At 41.7% G+C, this 20,613-nt stretch overlaps 1 protein-coding gene across 5 annotated transcripts in view; it reads left to right on the top strand.

The window, feature by feature from the left end:
- Positions 1–20,613, top strand: part of EVA1A (eva-1 homolog A, regulator of programmed cell death) — a 78,104-nt gene that overhangs the window by 36,382 nt on the left and 21,109 nt on the right. For 3 of the 5 annotated variants that reach the window (XM_032653475.1, XM_032653477.1, XM_032653478.1), the window contains 2 exons: positions 12,012–12,134; positions 20,152–20,270. The gene's annotated coding sequence lies outside the window, so the exon portion shown is untranslated. The remainder of the gene's footprint in view (positions 1–12,011; positions 12,135–20,151; positions 20,271–20,613) is intronic. The other 2 variants (XM_032653476.1, XM_032653479.1) reach the window with 1 other exon arrangement.

Raw genomic sequence — 20,613 nt, 5'->3', positions numbered from 1 at the left:
GCAAACAGTGACAGTTTTACTTCTTCTTTTCCAGTTTGTATTCCTTTTATTTCTTTTTCTTCTCTGATTGCCATGGAAAGGACTTCCAAAACTATGTTGAATAAAAGTGGCGAGAGTGGACATCCTTGTCTTATTCCTAATCTTAGAGGAAATGCTTTCAGTTTTTCACCATTGAGAATGATGTTTGCTGTGGGTTTACCATATATGGCCTTTATTATTTTGAGGTAAGTTCCCTCTGTGCCCACTTTCTGGACAGTTTTTTTTTTTTAACATAAATGGATGTTGAATTTTGTGTAAAGCTTTTTCTGCATCTATTGAGATGATCATATGGTTTTTATTCTTCAGTTTGTTCATGTGAGGTATCACATTGATTGATTTGCATATACTGAAGAATCCTTGCATCCCTGAGATAAATTCCACTTGATCATCCTGTATTATCCTTTTAATGTGTGGTTAGATTTGGCTTGCTAGTATTTTTTTTTTTTTTTTTTTTTTTTTGCGTTATGCAGGCCTCTCACTGTTGTGGCCTCTCCTGTTGCGGAGCACAGGCTCCGGACGCGCAGGCTCAGTGGCCATGGCTCACGGGCCCAGCCGCTTCACAGCATGTGGGATCTTCCTGGACCGGGGTACGAACCCATGTCCCCTGCATCGGCAGGCGGACTCTCAACCACCGCGCCACCAGGGAAGCCCCCGGCTTGCTAGTATTTTGTTGAGCATTTTTACATCTATGTTCATCAGTGATATTGGCGTGTAATTTTCTTCTTTTGTGATATCTCTGTCTGGTTTTAGTAACAGCGTAATGGTGGCCTCATAAATTAGCTTGGGAGTGTTCCTTCCTCTGCAATTTCTTTGGAAGAGTTTCAGAAGGATAGGTGTTAGCTCTTCTCTAAATGTTTGATAGAATTCACCTGCGAAGCCAACTGGTCCTGGATTTTTGTTTGTTGGAAGTTTTTAATAACAGATTCAGTTTCAGTACTTGTGGTTGATCTGTTCATATCTTCTATTTCTTCCTGGTTCAGTGTTGGAAGTTTGTACTTTTCTAAGAATTTGTCCATTTCTTCTAGGTTGTCCATTTTATTGGCATATAGTTGCTTGTATATAGTAGTCTCTTATGGTCCTTTGTATTTCTGTGGTGTTAGTTGTAACTTTTCCTTTTTATTTCTAATTTTATTGATTTGAGTCCTCTTTTTTTCTTGATAAGTCTGGCTAAAGGTTAACAATTTTGTTTATCTTCTCAAAGAACCACCTTTTATTTTCATTGATCTTTTGTCTTGTTTTCTTTGTCTCTGTTTCATTTATTTCTGTGCTGATTTTTATGATTTAATTCCTTCTACCAACTTTGGGTTTTGTTCTTTTTCTCTGCTTTAGGTGTAAGGTTAGGTTGTTTATTTGAGATTTTTCTTGTTTCTTGAGGTAAAATTGTATTGCTATAAACTTCCCTCTTAGAACTGCTTTTGCCATGGTGTCCCATAGGTTCTGTTTATTTTTTAAAATGAATTGGTTAATTCATTTTTGGCTGTGTTGGGTCTCTGTTGCTGGCTTTCTCTGGTTGTGGCGAGCAGGGGCTATTCTTCATTGCAGTGTGTGAGCTTCTCATTGTGGTGGCTTCTCTTGTTGTGGAGCATGGGCTCTAGGCACGCAGGCTTCAGTAGTGGCAGCACGTGGGCTCAGTAGTTGTGGCTTGCAGACTCTAGTGTGCAGGCTCAGTAGTTGTGGCACATGGGCTTAGTTGCTCCATGGTACGTGGGATCTTCCCAGACCAGGGATCGAGCCCATATCCCCTGCATTGGCAAGCAGATTCTTAACCACTGTGCCACCAGGGAAGTCCCATGTCCCATAGGTTTTTAATTATTGTGTTTTCATTGTCATTTTTCTCTAGGTAATTTTGGATTTTCTCTTTGATTTCTTCAGCAGTTCTTGGTTGTTTAGTAACATATTGTTTAGCCTCCATGTGTTTCTGTTTTTTACAGTTTTTTCCTGTAATTGATTTCTAATCTCATAGCATTGTGGTCAGAAAAGATGCTTGATCTGATTTCAATTCTCTTAAATTTACCAAGGCTTGATTTGTGACCCAAGATGTGATCTGTCCTGGAGAATGTTTCATGTGCACTTGAGAAAAAAGTGTATTCTGCTGCTTTTGGATGGAATGTCTTATAAATATCAATTAAGTCCATCTGGTCTAATGTGTCATTTAAGGGTTGTGTTTCCTTCTTCATTTTCTGTCTGGATGATCTGTCCTTTGGTGTAAGTGAGGGGTGAAAGTCCCCCACTGTTACTGTGTTACTGCTGACTTCCCCTTTTATGGCTGTTAGCAATTGCCTTATATATTCAGGTGATCCTATGTTGGGTGCATATATATTAGAATTGCTATGTCTTTTTCTTGCATTGAATTGCTATGCCTTTTTCATGCATTGAACCCTTTTTCTTACATTGAACCCATTCAACCCTTGCATTGATCATTATGTCATGTCCTTCCTTGTCTCTTGTAACAGTCTTTATTTTAAAGTCTATTTTGTCTGAAATGAGTATTGCTACTCCAGCTTTCTTTTGATTTCCATTTGCATGGAATATCTTTCTCCATCCCCTCACTTTCAGTCTGCATGTGTCCTTAGGTCTGAAGTGGGTCTCTTGTAGACAGCATATATATGGTTCTTATTGTTGTATCCATTCAGTGAGTCTGTGTCTTTTGGTTGGAGAATTTAATCCATTTACACTTAAGGTAATTATTGATATGCATATTACTATTGCCATTTTCTTAATTGTTTTAGGTTTGTTTTTGCAGGTCTTTTTTCTTCCCTTCCTCTTTTGTTCTTTGCTCTCTTCTCTTTTGGTTTGATGACCATCTTTAGTGCTGTGTTTGGGTTGCTTTTTCTTTTGTGTGTGTGTATCTGTTGTAGTTTTTTGGTTTGCATTTCCCATGAGTTTTTTCTTAATTAATTAATTTATTTATTTTTGGCTGTGTTGGGTCTTTGTTGCTGTGCATGGGCTTTCTCTAGTTGCAGTGAGCAGGGGCTACTCTTCATTGCAGTGCATGGGCTTCTCATTGTGGTGGCTTCTCTTATTGCAGAGCACGGGCTCTAGGCACACGGGCTTCAGTAGTTGTGGCATGCAAGCTAAGTAGTTGTGGCTCATGGGCTGTAGAGCACAGGCTCAGTAGTTGTGGCACATAGGCTTAGTTGCTCTGTGGCATGTGGTATCTTCCCAGACCAGGACTCAAACCTATGTCCCCTCCATTGGCAGGCGGATTCTTAACCACTGTGCCACAAGTGAAGTCCCTCGCATGAGGTTTTGATATAGCAGTCTTTATTTATACAAGGTTGTTTTAAGTTGCTGGTCTCTTAATTTCAAATGCAGTTCCCATTTCCTGCATTTGTACTCTTGTCTTCTTACTGTTGCTGGTTTCGATATCATATTTGTGTATGGATGATTTCCTGCTGTTACTGTGTGTTTGCTTTTACCAGTGAGCTTTCCCATTTGTGATTTTCTTGTTTCTAGTTGTGGCCTCTTTTTTTTTTCTTTGCCTAGAGAAGTTACTCTATCATTTGTCATAAAGCTGGTTTGGTGGTCCTGAAGTCTCTTAGCTTTTACTTTTCTGTAAAGCTTTTGATTTCTCTGTTGAATCTGAATGAGAGCCTTGCTGGGTAGAGTATTCTTGGTTGTATTTTTTCCCTTTCATCACTTTAAATAAATTATGGCACTCCCTTCTGACCTGCAGAGTTTCTGCTGAAAAGTCAGCTGATAACCTTATGGGGATTCCCTTATATGTTATTTGTTGATTTTCCCTTGTTGCTTTTAATGTTTTGTCTTTGTATTTAATTTTTGTTAGTTTGATTACTATGTGTCTCAGCATGTTTGTCCTTGGGTTTATCCTGTATGGGACTGCCTACACTTCCTGGACTTGGGTGATTATTTCCTTTCCCATGTTAGGGAATTTTTTGGCTATAATCTCTTCAAATATTTTCTCAGGCCCTTCTTTTTCTCTTCTTCCTTGGGACCCCTATAATTCGAATGTTGGTGTATTTAATGTTGTCCCAGAAGTCTCTGAGACAGTCCTCATTTCTTTTCATTCTTTTTTCTTCATTCTGTTCTGTGGCAGTGATTTCCACCATTGTGTCTTTCAGCTCACTTACCCATTCTTCTGCCTCAGTTATTCTGCTATTGATTCCTTCTAGTGTATTCTTCATTTTAATTATTGTATTGTTCCTCTCTGTTTGTTCTTTAGTTCTTCTAGGTCTTTGTTAAACATTTCTTGTATCTTCTTGATCCATGCCTCCATTCTTTTTCTGAGATCTTGGATCATCTTTACTATCATTACTCTGAATTCTTTTTCAGGTAGATTGCCTATCTTCTCTTCATTTAGTTGTTCTTGTAGGTTTTTACCTAGCTCCTTCATCTGCAACATATTCCTCTTTCATCTCATTTTCTCTAACTTATGGTGTCATGGTCTCCTTTCCACAGGTGGTAGGATCGTATTTCCTCTTGCTTCTGGCGTCTGCCTCCTGGTGAGTGAGTTTGGTCCAGGGGCTTGTGCAGGCTTTCTGGTGGGAGGGCCAGGTTCCTGCCTCTGTTGGGTGGAGCTGGGTCTTGTCCCTCTGGTGGGCTGGGCCATGTCAAGCAGTGTGTTTTGGTGTGTCTGTGAGCTTATTATGACTTTAGGCAGCCTATCTGCTGATGGGTGGTGCTGTGTTCCTGTCCTGCTGGTTGTTTGGCCTGAGCTGTTCCAGCACTGGAGCTGTTGGGCTGTTGGGTGGAGCCGGGTGTTGGTGTCGAAATGGGGACCTCCAGGAGAGCACATGCCAATTCATATTCCCTGGGGCCTCTGCTACCAGTCCCCTTGCCACACATTGAGCTACTGCCAATGCCTGGTTCCCCAAGAGTCCCTCCAAGACCCCTAGGTAGGTGTATCCCAGGTTCCTATGGAGGTACTGCTTTGTGCTGACACCTTGTGTGTGCCCTCCAAGAGTGGAGTCTCTGTTTCCTCCAGCCCTGTGGAGCTCCTGCACGCAAGCCCTGCTGGCCTTCAAGGCTAAATGCTCTGGGGGTTCTCCCTTCTGATGCCAGACTGTCAGACTGTCTTGGAGAGCTATTTTTATATGGGAAGGTCCTTATGTAGCCTTTGTTGGTTAAATATATATATATATATTTTTTTTTTTCTTTTTTTGGTCCAAGGTCTGGTTTTTGTATGGATGACTGCCACATCTTTTCTCAGTGTATGCTGGCTGTTATGCCCCTGAATAAGGGGTTTGACTGGTGTTGTCATGGCCAGAGCCTGCCCTGGATATGGAGTGCAGCCTCCCTTTTGCTCTGTGATGGTCACTGCCCTGTCAGGGGTGTGTTCTGCTCCCTACTTGTTGGAGTAGAGGACCCCAGATCTGTTTCTTAGCTGTGATTCTGATCTGTGGTGTGAGTTAGGTGGGATTGGAGCACTCCCACTGGGAGAGAATCCACTGAATATTCTTCCTCTGTAGCTGTTTACCTGTGAGTGTGCTCTGTTGTGTCCCCTTTCATTCATTGTGTGGGCACACAAGGTACACTGTTGTTGGCACTGCTCTCAGTCCTACCTTAACTGTGGGTATGCTGTCAATTGGCCCTGGTGATTCTCACGTGTTGTTTTCACCAGGCCACCATCACAGATCCACTGAGGTCATGTCTCAGGACTGCAGTAACTGTGTACCTGGACCTGCTATGGAGGCAGCTCAGACTCTGGCCTTACCCATCCCCTGTATGTGCCCATAAAGCCCACAGGTCCTAAAGCCAGACCCATCTCAGCTGCAGGAGCACTTGTCCATTTGGATGTTCTGCAGACACTGAATTTAGGAAGCTGTCTGTGGAGGTCTAACTCTGCAATTTGCACAGCCACAAGGAGAGATTTCAGCTCTTCTTTCTTAGTCACAGAACCCCTGGGGCTCAGCTGTTGTTTCAGCCCCACCTCTGAGTGTGGGCCACCCACCAGCCTCTGCTCCTGAGGCTGCCAGAGCACACTGAGCCTGTCAGGTGGGAGGGAGCCGAGGCAGCAATCCTGGTGAGTGGGCCACCCAGGCGATTGGGGTGAGCAAGTTACCCAGGCGGGGTGGGTGCAGAGGAGGCAATGACCGGAGATGTGTGAGCCTGCTCTGGCGGGAGCCCCCTCTAGTGCCTGTGGAGGCAGGGCCGGCATGTGAGGAGAGAGACTGCAATGGCGGCCCTGCCCTTTGCACGTCACTCAACGATGGTGCTTTTCTTCTATCATGGTCCGGGCTTCCTCCAGGAAGGTTGCAGAGCTCCTCACTCCCGTCCCCACAGGCTGTCTCCTCACAGCCAACAGCAGTCCCCTTCCCGGGTCTGCTCCCCAAACCCCACGTTTTAGCACCCAGCCCCCATTCACCCTGATGGACACATGTCTCAGGCTGGGGCATGCAGGGCTGTGGCATGGACCATTTGGGTAGGTTTCAGTCTGTCCTTCCTGCCACAGACTGGTTGCTGTGCTCTCCTCCAAGACTCCGAAGCTCCCCTTCTGTCCCAGGTGATCTCCCCACTGGTGAGGGGGCTTCCCCAGATGCATGAAGCTCTCCTCATCTTCAGCTCCCTTCTAGGGGTGCAGGTCCCATCCTGCTTCCTCTCCTCTTCATTTTCCCTTCTTCTTTCTTTCATCCTACCTGGTTACATGGGGATTCTTCTTGCCCTTTTAGGTGTCTGAGGTGCTCTGCTAGTGTTCAGCAGGTGCTCTGTGAGAACTATTTCATTAGTAGATGTTTTCTTGATGCATTTGTGGGAGAGATGAACTCCACGTCCTTCTGCTCCTCCGCCATCTTGATCCTTCGGATTGGCATGGATTTCTTTGAGTCTATCCTGTTGAGATTTGGTCAGCTTCTCATATCTGTAGATTTTTATCTCTTCCTAGATAGGGGGATTTTACAGCCATTATTTCTTTATTTTTTGAAACACTTTTTCATTTCTGCCTGTTTTTTCCTCTCCTTTGATTCTAATGACACGAATGTTAGATCTTTTGTTATAGTCTCACAGGTTCCTAAGGCTCTGTTCAATTTTTTTTTAATCTACTTTCTCCCTATTGCCCAACTGTGTAGGTTCTATTGAACTACCTTCCAGTTCACTGATTCTTTCCTTTGTCCTTTCCACTCTACTGTTGATCTCATTTACTTAGTTTTTAATTTTGGTTATATTTTTCAATCCTAAAATTTTCATTCTTTTCTTTATATCTTCCATTTCTTTGCTAAGGCTTTCTGTTTCTTTGCTGAGGCATTCCATTTTTTAAAATTCATTTCAAGCATATTCATCATTGCTATTAGAAGTGGTTTTTTTTTTATCATGGCTGCTTTAGAATCCTTGTCAGATAATTATAACATCTCTGTCATCTTGGTGTTGGCATCTGTTGACTGGCTTCTTATTACTGCTGGGTGAGAATGAGAGTTCCAGATCCCATGTGGCCTCCACTGACATGATGTTGGTGATGGTGGGGCTTCTAGCCACGGTGGTTGGTGAAAGACCTGACCCTTCACTAGGCCTCCTATTACATTACTCCAGCAAGGAGGGAGAGGAGCTGGGTGGGGGTGAAGTCCAGGCTTCCTGTGTGTTCTCCACTGATACTGCCTGGAAGAGTGGCTCATTACCAGCTGTCTGGGATGAAAATCCCCTTTCCCTACTTGGTCTTCTCTAATGCCACTCTGATGCGGACGTTGGGGTGTCTTCTTTTAGTGTCTCGAGGATGGAAGTCTATGCTCCCCACTCAGCCTTTGCTGTTATGGGTGTAAGCGGGGGCCACAGTTTTTCCTATGGTGTTTGGCTGGGGTAGAGTAGTTATTGTCTAAGAGTTTTCTGTCTTGCTAGACTGTCCCTTAACTGGTCTTTTGACTAGAGAACATGCATTTGGTGGTTTTTTGCTTTGTTTTCTTTTGTTTTGGTCTACATCTGTTAGGTTTGGTTTCTGGGTTGCCAACTTCTTCAGCAGCTTCATCCCCGTTTTATTTCAGCCATCTTGGTTTCAGGTACTTTCATCCTTTACCTGGACTGTTGACTTAACCCCTAGTGAGTCTTTCAGACTGTAACCCATAATCTCTGACTTCTCCAACATAGCCTCCACTTCTGCCAGTGTTTTCTTCCTAGGAAGCAGAACTGACCATGTCACCCTTCTGTTAATACCATTTTTCATAAAATAAAATTCCATCTCCTTTGTAAGGCACTGCAGATCCTCCAAGGTCCAATTCCAACTTTGCCTTTCCATCTTTAATTTCTAGTAAATCCTTCTGCCTACCTTCTTGCTCTAGACATGCTATATACCTTCCCTCACATTATTCCTTTGTCTCTAGTACATTTCTTTACTCTGGGAAGTATCGTTTAGAAGTTAAAAGCACTAGAGATGGGCTGCCTGAGTTTAAATTCCATCTCCAATATTTTCTAGCTGAGTGATCTTGTATAGCACTACCTCTCTGTGCCTCAATTTTCCCATCTGAAAAATGGGAATAATAATAGCACAGGATTGTTATAAATTGATATTCTTAAATTAAATATTCTTAAATATTCTACATAAAGCATTGCCTGGTTACAGAGGAAGGTCTCCATAAATACGAGTTATTAGTATAATTTGTATTAAATTAATACTCAGTGCTTCAATTTAAATCTTACCTCTCTATGAAGTTTTTATGAGTTCTGCCCACTGCTCTCCCATTATTGGAATTAATTACTCTTTCCCATCTGCACCCACGCCACTTAACTTAAATTGCTTTTATACTTCATTCTGTTTGCTTAGCTAGGTTGCAGATCTCTCTCACTAACCATGTTTGTGCATTTCTAGATTCATTCAGTCAATGGAAGCATTCACTATGAGTCAAACACTAGATCACAGAGGTGTCTAAGACATTGACTCATATCCATGACAGAATTTATTTTAAAGAACTTATGTGCTCAGGCACTGTGCTAGGCAGCATAAATGGAGAAGGATGGGACATGAGATTCCTAAGGATTGAATGATGGTAAAAAAAAAAAAAATGGAGAGAGGAAGTATAAGTTTAGCAGGGAGGCTGAATAAAGGGAAGGTCATTTAAGGGTGAGGGCAGGACTTCCCTGTTGGTGCAGTGGTTAAGAATCCACCTGCCACTGCAGGGGACACGGGTTTGATCCCTGGTCTAGGAAGATCCCACATGTGGCAGAGCAACTAAGCCCATGTACCACAACTACTGAGCCTGTGCTCTAGAGCCTGCAAGCCACAACTACTGAGCCCACATGCTGCAACTACTGAAGCCTGCATGCCTAGAGCCCATGCTCCACAACAAGAGAAGCCACTGCAATGAGAAGCCTGCGCACCACAATGAAGAATAGCCCCCACTCACCACAACCAGAGAAAGCTTGCACACAGCAACGAAGACACAACTCAGCCAAAAAAAAAAAATTTTTTTTTTTAGAAAGGGTGAGGGCAATTAAGCAAGTTTATTGTGGATAAGACCAGCAAATTGAAAGAGAGAGATTTTGACAGTGATTAGGAAAGAATGAGAAAATGTTTGAAGGAGAAAGACATGTGTGTGTGTATACATACATGTATGTGCACATATATGCATGTTTTTGTATAAACACATCTTGTGTGTATATATGTAAATATATGACATATATACATACCTCTCTCTCTCTCACACACACACACACACTCACACATGGAGGAGGTGAGGGAGAGAAGGGAAGGAGAAAGGGAGAAACTGCAAGCTTGAGAGAGAATTATATACATATATAATCTCTCTTTCTCTCCTTCTCTCTCTGTCTTTCCGTGTGAATAATATATAGTAAAGTATATCTTTCTATCTGCCTACCTCTGTATAGATAGAGATGGAGATCAGTCAAACAAGAAAGGTAAAAGAAGGATGAATCACTGATGGAATGAAATCTTATAGGAAGAAGGAGGAAAAGATTTGATCAAAAGCACAGGTAAAACTCCCTTAGAGAAATGAGGGAGGAAGGTCAGGATCAGATGGAAGAGAAGGGAGTTACAGTTCATGTAAGTTGGCTGCTGTTTCCTCTGGGAAGATGGGAAGCACAAGATGGGTGAGGATGGAGAAGGGGGCTGAAAGAAAGGGGTAGTGGTTTGGTACATTTTCTCTTGGAAATGAGAAAGGACAATGCAAGGGACTTAGAAGTTTTCCTAGCAATATAAGGGCCTCACTGAGGGTGTAAACCAACCATTTACAATGGTGCTAATATGAATGTTTTTTTTTTTTCAGAAACACTTAGCCTTTGGACAAGAAAGCTGGGAGGTGAGGGTTACAGTGGTCTTGGGGTTAGGCCTGGGGATGGTGGGAGGGCAGCAGAAAGGTCCTGGTAAGAACCAAGTGTAGTGTAGTTATAGTAGCCAGGCTGTGTAGAGAAAAGTAAATGGAGGATGCGACTTAACTGGGTGAGCTGGAGAGTATAAGAAGCTTGAGGAACCAGAGAGGTTGGAGAGCACATTTACTTTGATTCTAGGGATGAGGGTAGTAGGAAGACAGAAAGATCTGGTTGAAGAGTGGGACTTCTGAGTGTGAGTCATTCATCCAACAGTCACTGAACATCGGCTTTGTCCATTTACTGTGGGAGGCTCTGGGAACAAAGAGAAGAATGGAGACCAGGTGGTTCCTGCCCTTAAGGAGCTCACAGCCCAGACTTCAGAGGTGGTGCCTTTCTAAGTGAAAACTAAAGTCCAGGATATGCTCTTGGAAGTGGTTTACTGCAGTAGGTTGGAGGGGAGGGTTGGTGGAGCAAAGGAAGCCACGCAGCTGGTAGGCTAGCATGTTGGATGTGTCATCCATAGGAGTTTATCAGTCCTGTAGAGAAGGTCAGGGTTTCTCTCTGCTCAGTCATTTCTCCAGGGCCATGTGTATCCTCTTACCATCCTCTGAGGTGGGAGCTATTTTTCTTTTCTTTTTTTTTCTTTTTTGGCCATGCTGCGTGGTTGTGGGATCTTAGTTCCCTGACCAGGGATCAAACCCGTGGCCCCACAGTGGAAGCACAAAGTCCTAACCGCTGGGGAAGGGAAGTCCCCAGGGAAGTCCCTGGGAGTTATTTTTCCTTTCAAGCTTTTGCATCTCAGACTCCATGTGACCACAATGAGGTCAGTCCTTGCATGGTTTTCTTTAGTGTAGAGTGGAGAGCGAGTGGGACTCAAAGAACTGATTCCATGCTTTGGTGCATGAGTCTCTAAAGAACTACTGATCTTGTGCTTTTTTGCCCTTACCAGTAAAATGGAGATAGGAAGATGCCACAAATCCTTTGTGAGGCAGAGGCAGCTGGGATAAGTAAAGATGTAAATAAATAAGCAAAAGTCGGATGCTGCAGGAGCTGGCAGGAAGCAGTGATGACGAATGAGTGTGTATGCATGGAGCAAGGGGACTGCTTAGGACTCCGGGACCTCTGTGACTGATTTCATTTTTTTTCTACACAATTCTAAATGAAACTGCCAACCTAAAGGAGCTGTGTATAATCTAGGTCTTTCAGAGACCCCTGGTGGCTTCTCTAGCTGGGTTGAACAGAGACCTTGAGATTTCTCCATGGAAGATACAGGCTGTGGGAATCCACTTGGCAGCATGTCCAGGTTTTTTGTGCCCACAGAGCTGCATGAGACTTCATTTCATGGCCCATCTGGGCATTACTATCTGGAAACTAAATTTCCCCCCTTCCTGTTCCAGAGAGGCTGGCTTGCAAACTTCACTGATGAGGAGCCACACAGGAGCCACTGTAGCTATTTTGTGGGTTTTGGCTGACAGAAGGGAAGAGGAAGCATACATCTTTTGATTTTTTACCCTTAGCTTCCCTCTTTGCTCTGATCTTGGGAGGTTGGTTTCTCTGGCTGTCTCGTTCAAGTTCCAGATTAAACTCTGGCAGTGGGCTTTATCCTTTCAGGGAATGCTATTTCATATCTTCAGGGGTCCAGACAAAGACCACCAAGGTTTCTCTGCTAAGCAGTTCATAACAACACCAGGTCTAAGGCATGATGTGATCTCTCAGCCATGTGATGGCTCTCTGATATGTTTTATGCCGTTTTTCTTTTCTTTCAGAGCCTGAGAAGCCAACTGAGGCCAACCAAGTTTCAGAACCTCTACTGTCTGACACTAGCATCTCCAAGGATGAACCATTCTAACCAGATACTCCTCTACTCTTAAGAGTACACTTCTTCCCAGGTAGCTAAGGGGATAATAAGATTTTTTTGTTTTGTTTTTCGTTTTTGTTTTTTTGGCTGTGCTGCGTGGCATGTGGGATCTTAGTTCCCCAACCATTGATTGAACTGGCGCCCCCTGCATTGGAAGTGCAGAGTATTAACCAATGGACTACCAGGGAAGTCCTGATAATAAGGCTTTTTTATAACCCTTTACACACCGTGTTATGAGATAGTCATCTGCATGGTGGCTTATATACCAGGGATGTGCACTGCTGCTATAAGATGAAATGTACTATCACCAGGCATACTTCATTTTGTATATCCAGTGGTTACACTAGTATAGGTGGGTAGACTCAAGGTTCCAGAGAATATGAATTTGCAGCACTGGGAAATAGGTTATCTCTAATATGGAAACCAGTGAAAATGGCATGCAATGCATGCAATTAGTCATTCAGTTTAAGAGATGGTGCTTATAAGCCAGCTTGTCATCTTCATCAGGAGGCCAGCATGTGTACAGGAAGACAAAATTCTGAGAGGTAGGTGATGGAAAGAAGCTGTCTCCTCAATTGTGCCACAGATTTTCAGTAATTAGGTGAAGGAGCTTTGGGTCATAGATGAAAAAAAGCTGTCAAAGAGTAAGAAGTATAAGAATTAGTAGGTGCTGTCCAAAGAAAGTGTGCTGCAATTCTGGTTTACTGGCCCTAGAGTGTTCTCTAGACATCATTTTCCCCTAGAATGTTGTGGGTTTAATCCAATGGATAATCACAGGGAGAAAACCCTGGCTTTGAAAATATACGGCTGCTTAGTTGTAATTCTGCCCTAGCCAAGATAATCCCCAGGGTCAACTTGTCTAGAAGAGAATCTGATCTAGATCTTATGCCAGGTGGCTCTCCAGTTATGAATTAATAAACTGGTATTGGTTGATGTTGTATTTTCTTTTTCCTTTCTTTTTTTAAAAATAAATTTATTTATTTTATTTTTGCATTGGGTCTTCATTGCTGCACGTGGGGTTTCTTTAGTTGCAGCAAGAGGGGGCTACTCTTCATTGCGGTGCATGGGCTTCTCATTGGAGTGGCTTCTCTTGTTGTGGTGGCTTCTCTGTTGCAGAGCATGGGCTCTAGGCACACGGGCTTCAGTAGTTGTGGCGCACAGGCGTAGTTGCTCCACGGCATGTGAGATCTTCCCGGACCAGGGCTTGAACCCCTGTCCCCTGCATTGGCAGGCGGATTCTTAACCACTGCGTCACCAGGGAAGTCCCCTGATGTTGTATTTTCTTGAGGGCTTGGTTGATGTGATTTGTTCTCCCAGAGTCTATTTACTTCTGGTCATGGAACACTGAATTGGTGGCCCAGGGCTTGGACCTGTGGTGTTCTGAGCAAGGCCGCTAGGAGCTGCCAAGCAGACCTCTCTCTGACACCTTTCTTGCTGTAATGGTGATGTGCATGAGGTTCACAAACACTGAGAGTTTCTTAGGTTGATCAATGAGGTAATGATGTTTGTTCTAGAGCAGGGTTTCTCAACCTCGATGCATTAACATTTGGGGCCAGATAGTTCTTTGTTGTGGGGGTGCTGTTCTATACATTGTAGGATTTTAGCAGTATCCTTGCCTCCTACTAGATGCCAATATCAACCTCCACTGGAGTTGTGACAACCAACTGTACCCTGGGGAGCACACTGCCCAAGGTTGAGGATCACTATTTTAGGAACTAACCAGTGATAAGGGATTTCCTTGAGGACTAGAGCATAAAATTTCACTTGTAGGTGGATGAGTTCTTCATGCCCCTTACCTTTATATTGGTTAAGTGTATTAGGGTTCTCCAGAGAAACAGAAACATATATTTTTTTATATAAATATATAACAGTAGATTATTATTATGAAGAAGAATCGGTTCACGTAATCATAGAGGTTGAGAAGTCCTATGATTTGCCATACACAACCTTGCAACATGGAGACACAGGAAAGCCAGTGGTGTAGTTCAGTCCAAGTCCAAAAGCCTGAAAACCAGGGGAGCAAATGGTGCAAATCTCAGTCTGAGGCCAGAGAAGACAAGATGAGATGTGATGCTCCAACTCAGCAGTGAGGCAGGAAAAAAGAGGCTAGTTCCTCCTTCCTCTGCCTTTTGTTCTATTCAAGCTCTCAATGGATTGGGTAATGCCCATTCACATTGGGGAGGGCAGTCTACTTCAGTTAGTCTACCTATTGCTAATCTTATCTGGAAATACCTTCATAGGCACACCCAGACATAATGTTTAATCTGGACATCCCATGGCCAGTCAATTTGACTCATAAAATTAAGCATCACAGTAGGAGATGCAGAAATGCTTTAATTACAGGGCAAATCACCAGTGGAGAGTGTCTAGAACTACCTGGAGTAGTTTCATCACTATTAAGGGAGGGCTCAGGGAGTTTGGCTCTGGGAGTCATCAGGTATCTAACTTCTGCAGACCTTGTCTCATTGGCAGCTGCCCTGAACAGAATCTCCTATGCTGAGTCCTGCCCTCTGTCTCAGTGTCCTCATGAAGGACTTGCCCTCCTACCCTAGATCAGATTTATAAAGGATGAATTAAGTGAAACTCCTCCTAAGCCTATGCTGTTATAATATCTGAGTGCTCAGGCTGAAGGGGATCACAGAAGTCAGGCAGAGCATTTTGCAAACTCTATTGGGCATCTTACAAAATGAGAGTCTGATTCCAAAGGTCTGGGTGCCCAGGATTATGCAGATCTAAAAAGCTCCTAAGTGATGTCAATCCTGCTGGTCCTTTTACCATAATTTGAGTAGTAAGAATCTAGGCCAGAGGGCTGCAGACTATGTATGGTCCGTGGGCCAATCTGGATCCACCACCTACTTTTGAAAATAAGGTTTTATTGTAACACAGCCACACTCATTCTTTTGTGGCTGTTTGTGGTGGTTTTGACACCACGATGGCAAAAGCTGAGTAGTTGAGACAGAGAGCATATAGCCCTCAGAGCCCTTTCATAGTAAAGTTATAAATGTGTACTGACCCCTGCTTTACGTTGACTTGTGCTACATGGACCATAGGGGGTTTTCCTGTTCACTCTATAGGATGGCCCACCAGCAGTGGTTTTTCCTGACCGTCAGCCTGCCTTCTTTGTCCCCCTTTCTTTTACCTCTGGCTCCTGCAACCCTCTCCATTAGTGCCTGGGGCATGGAGAGACTTGCAGGAAGAATTTCTGTGCCATGGTTAAGCTTCCGTCTTGCATGTGGTTCTTTCATAGTCCTGAAGAAGTACCCTGCTTGGCACCCCACTCAGAGCCAGTCAGCCCTGGTGTCCTTTTAGTCTTCAAAGTGGCTCACTCTAAGACCTGTTCAGAAATACTCTCTGGGACTTCCTCATGCATACAAAGCTCATGCTTAATTGCTGTTTCTGTTTTTCAGCCAGCCAGAATTGACTGAGAACTTCCTTTCATCAGGCACCATGCTAGGTACCAGGGTAATAAGGACTTGTAAGAAGTCTCTTCAGTAAACCAATAATTCCAATTGCAATATCATAGGTGCAATATTAGAAAAATATTCTAATACTTAGATAGACAAAAAAAGAATCTGGAGGATTTTGAGCTTTACTGCATTAGACCTTTCTTTTTAAATAAAACATGAATTTTTATTATTTTTTCACAAACCCATTTTTGCATCCATTGACATGATATGTTTTTCCTCTTAATCTATAAATGTGATAGATTACAATTATTTACATTCAATGTTTTCATAAGTGAGATAATAACATCTTTTACTTAAAATTAAGCAATATCCATAATTTGATATAAATTAGAATTTTATTGACTTCAATTTTTTAAATCAAAGTGTAGTTGATGTACAATATTCTGTAAATTACAGGTGTACAATATAGTTATTCACAGTTTGTTTTCTTAATGGAGAGCCAAGAGGTGTTAGTCTTTTCTTCTTTTTCTTTCTTTATTTTTTTAGACTTGATTTCTCTAGGCGCGCGGACTTCAGTAGTTGTGGCTCGCAGGCTCTCGAGCGCAGGCTCAGTAGTTGTGGCTCATGGGCTTAGTTGCTCCATGGCACGTGGGATCTTCCTGGACCAGGGATTGAACCTGTGTCCTCTGAATTGGCAGGCAGATTCTTAACCACAATGCCACCAGGGAAGTCCCCACAGTTTTTAAAGGTTATACTCCATTTTTAATTATTGTAAAATATCGGCTATATTCCCTGAGTTGTACAAGATATCCTTGTAGCTTATTTTATACATAATAGTTTGTACTTCTGAATCCCCTACTCTATATTGCCCCTCCCCCCTTCCTCTCTCCACTGATGCACTAGTTTGTTCTCTATATCTGCGAGTCTTCTTTTTTGTTATATTCACTAGTTTGTTGTATTTTTTAGATTCCACATATAAGTGATATCATATAGTATTTTGACTTTAATTTTAATATCTCTATAATTCTGCTACCATTCCTATTAACTGAAAATCAATATTTGATTGCTGGATTCTCTAAAGAATCTTTAAAATTTAACTTTTAAAATTCATTGTACCTCATCAACATCTTATATTTATTATTATTAATTTTAAAAATTGTGGTAAAATAAATATAACATAAAATTTGCTATTTTAACCATTTTTAAGTGTACAGCTCAGTGGCATCAAGTACATTTACTTTGTTGTGCAACCATTATCATTATCCATGTCCAGAACACTTTTCATCTTGCAAAACTGAAACTTTGTACTCTGTACCAATTAAACAATAATTTCTTATTTCTCCCTTCTCCCAACCCCTGACAACCACCATTCTGCCTTCTGTCTATGAATTTGACTATTCTAGGTACTTCATATAAGTGGAATCATACCATATTTGTTCTTTTGTGACTGGCTTGCTTCACTTAGCATAATGTCCTCAAGGTTCATCCATGTTGTGCATGTGTCAGAATTTCACAGGTACATGTAAAAGTATTAGAATACTCCCTAACACCATACACAGAAATAAGCTTAAAATGGATTAAAGACCTAAATGTAAGGTCACACACTATCAAACTCTTAGAGGAAAACATAGGCAGAACGCTCTATGACATAAATCACAGCAAGATCCTTTTTGACCCACCTCCTAGAGAAATGGAAATAAAAACAAAAATAAACAAATGAGACCTAATGAAACTTAAAAGCTTTTGCACAGCAAAGGAAACCATAAACAAGACCAAAAGACAACCCTCAGAATGGGAGAAAATATTTGCAAATGAAACAACTGACAAAGGATTAATCTCCAAAATTTACAAGCAGCTCATGCAGCTCAATAACAAAAAAACAAACAACCCAATCCAAAAATGGGCAGAAGACCTAAATAGACATTTCTCCAAAGAAGGTATACAGATTGCCAACAAACACATGAAAAAATGCTCAAGATCATTAATCATTAGAGAAATGCAAATCAAAACTACAATGAGATATCATCTCACACCAGTCAGAATGGCCATCATCAAAAAATCTAGAAACAATAAATGCTGGAGAGGGTGTGGAGAAAAGGGAACACTCTTGCACTGCTGGTGGGAATGTAAATTGATACAGCCACTATGGAGAACAGTATGGAGGTTCCTTAAAAAACTACAATAGAAGGACCATACGACCCAGCAATCCCACTACTGGGCATATACCCTGAGAAACCCATAATTAAAAAAGAGTCATGTACCAAAATGTTCATTGCAGCTCTATTTACAATAGCCCGGAGATGGAAACAACCTAAGTGTCCATCATCGGATGAATGGATAAAGAAGATGTGGCACATATATACAATGGAATATTACTCAGCCATAAAAAGAAATGAAACTGAGTTATTTGTAGTGAGGTGGATGGACCTAGAGTCTGTCATACAGAGTGAAGTAAGTCAGAAAGAGAAAGACAAATACTGTATGCTAACACATATATATGGAATCTAAGAAAAAGAATGTCATGAAGAACCTAAGGGTAAGACAGGAATAAAGACACAGACCTACTAGACAATGAACTTGAGGATATGGGGAGGGGGAAGGGTAAGCTGTGACAAAGTGAGATAGTGTCATGGACATATATACACTACCAAACATATAATAGATCGCTAGTGGGAAGCAGCCGCATAGCAGAGGGAGATCAGCTCGGTGCTTTGTGACCACCTTAGAGGGGTGGGATAGGGAGGGTGGGAGGGAGGGAGACGCAAGAGGGAAGAGATATGGGAACATATGTATTTGTATAACTGATTCACTTTGTTATAAAGCAGAAACTAACACACCATCTTAAAGCAATTATACTCCAATAAAGATGTTTAAAAAAAAAGACTGTGGGTAATATTCCATTTTATGCATATACCACATTTTGTTTATCCATTTGTCTGTGGATGGACACTTTGATTGATTTATCTTTAGGCTGCCATAATAATGCTTCATCATAATTTGTGTACAAATGTCTGTTCAAGTCCCTGCTTTCAATTCTTTTGGGTGTAGACCCAGAGGTGAATTGCTGAATCATATGGTAATTCTATTTTTAATTTTTTGAGAAACTGCCACACTGTTTTCCATAGTGCCTCTACAATTTTACCTTCCCATCAACAGTACAAGGGTTCCTCTCCAATCCTTCTCCAGCACTTGCTATTTTCTGTTTTGTTTTGTTTTGTTTTTGATAGTAGCCATCCTAATGGATGTGGGGTAGTATCTCATTGTGTTTTTGATTAGTGTTTCCCTAATGATTAGTGATGTTGAGCATCTTTTCATATGTTTATTGGCCATTCATGAATCTTCCTTGAAGAAAGGTCTATTCAAATCCTTTGCCCATTTTTTAATCAGGTTGTTTGTTTTTTGCTGTTGTTGTGTTGTAGGAGTTCTCTATAATCTAGATATTAATCCTTCATCAGATATATGATTTGCAAATATTTTCTCCCATTCCATTGGTTGCTTTTCACTCTGTTGATTGTATCCTTTGATGCACAGAAGTTTTAAGTTTTGATGTAGTCCAACTTATCTATTTTTATTTTGTTGCCTGTGCTTTTGGTGTCAAGTCCAAGAAATCATTTCCAAATCCAGTGTCATGAAGCTCTTCCTCTATGTTTTCTTCTAAGGGCTTTATAGTTTTAGCTCTTCCACTTAGGTCTTTTATCCATTTTTAGTTAATTTTTTTTTAATATGGTGTAAGATAAGGATTGAACTTCATTCTCTTGCATGTGGATATCCAGTTTTCTCAACAAGACTGTTCTTTCCAAATTGAATGGTCTCTTGTTGAAAGTAATTTAACCATACATGTAAGGTTTTATTTCTGGGCTCTCTATTCCATTTATCCATATGCCTGTCTTTATGCAAGTACAACACTGTTTTGATTACTGTAGCTTTGTAATACATTTTGAAATGAGGAAGTGTGAGACTTCCAGCTTTGTTTTTTTTTATTAGGATTGTTTTGGTAATTTGGATTGCTTGATATTCCATATGAATTTTAGTATGGATTTTTATATTTCTGGAAAAAAGGAAGTCTTTGGGATTTTGAGACTACAGTAGAACTTTTGAATTCTCTCTTACAGGAAACGTTAGCCAGGGAGGAAGGACATTTAGGCAAAGGAAGGGCACAACCAAAAGCATGAAAAGATAAAAGAGCTTAGTGTATTTGGGGAACTGAAAGTAATCTGGTATTGTTGAAGCATTAGGCATACTTGTATCTCTGTGTATATGTGTAAGAGTGTAGACTTGGGTAGGAGATGAATTAAGAGCCAAAATAGAGGTCAGATATTGTGAAAGTGGATGTGTTTTGTGTTAAGAAGTTTAATGGGGATTAAACTTCTTAACATTAATGAAAGGTTGGACTATGGAGTGAAGTGATCAGATTTGTACTTTATAAAAGATAACCCTGATGGTAAAAGTGGGTGCTAGATTGAATAGGAAGAGGTATTTGCAGAAGCATCAGATAGGAGACTGTTGGAAAACTCACAGAAATAAAATGATGAGACTTGCACTATGTAGGATTAGTGGGGATAGAAAGGAGGGAATGGACCTGAAACAGCTTTGTCCTACTATATACTCAGAAATATTCCAGTGGCTTCACTCTCTTCCTAGGTCCTGAAGTCCTCAGACCTGCAGAGCAGTTTCTGAACTCAGGGTGGTGGTTCCAAGTCTTCACCTGTATCATCAGTTGTCACCTTTTAGGAACTCAAATGGCTGTTGAAGACTCAGAGGTACAGGGGTCCCTCAGCAATAGCTAGCCCACTCCTCATCTGCCACTATCTGGGCCTCTGGCTACTCCAAGGACCTTGTGTTCGTTTCTGTCCTACCTATGGGTTGGTCTGTCTTTTCTTGCTTTGGTCTTCCCTGAGCGCACTGGAATTCACCAAAGTGAGAGTTGTCTTATCTGTTGTGACCCATTCCATCCACCTATGGAATTGCAGCTCTCCAGGCCCTCTGAATGTGATCCATGTTACCAATGTCTGTGACCCACCTGAGAACCTGTTTCTTCTGAAAGGACTGGAACCTTCTGCTTCCTTAGCTTTCCCTAACCTGACATCCTTCCATACCCTGTGA

Source organism: Phocoena sinus, chromosome 13, assembly GCF_008692025.1.
Source record: "Phocoena sinus isolate mPhoSin1 chromosome 13, mPhoSin1.pri, whole genome shotgun sequence".
Lineage (NCBI taxonomy): Eukaryota > Metazoa > Chordata > Mammalia > Artiodactyla > Phocoenidae > Phocoena > Phocoena sinus.
This window is presented reverse-complemented; position numbering and strand designations above follow the sequence as displayed.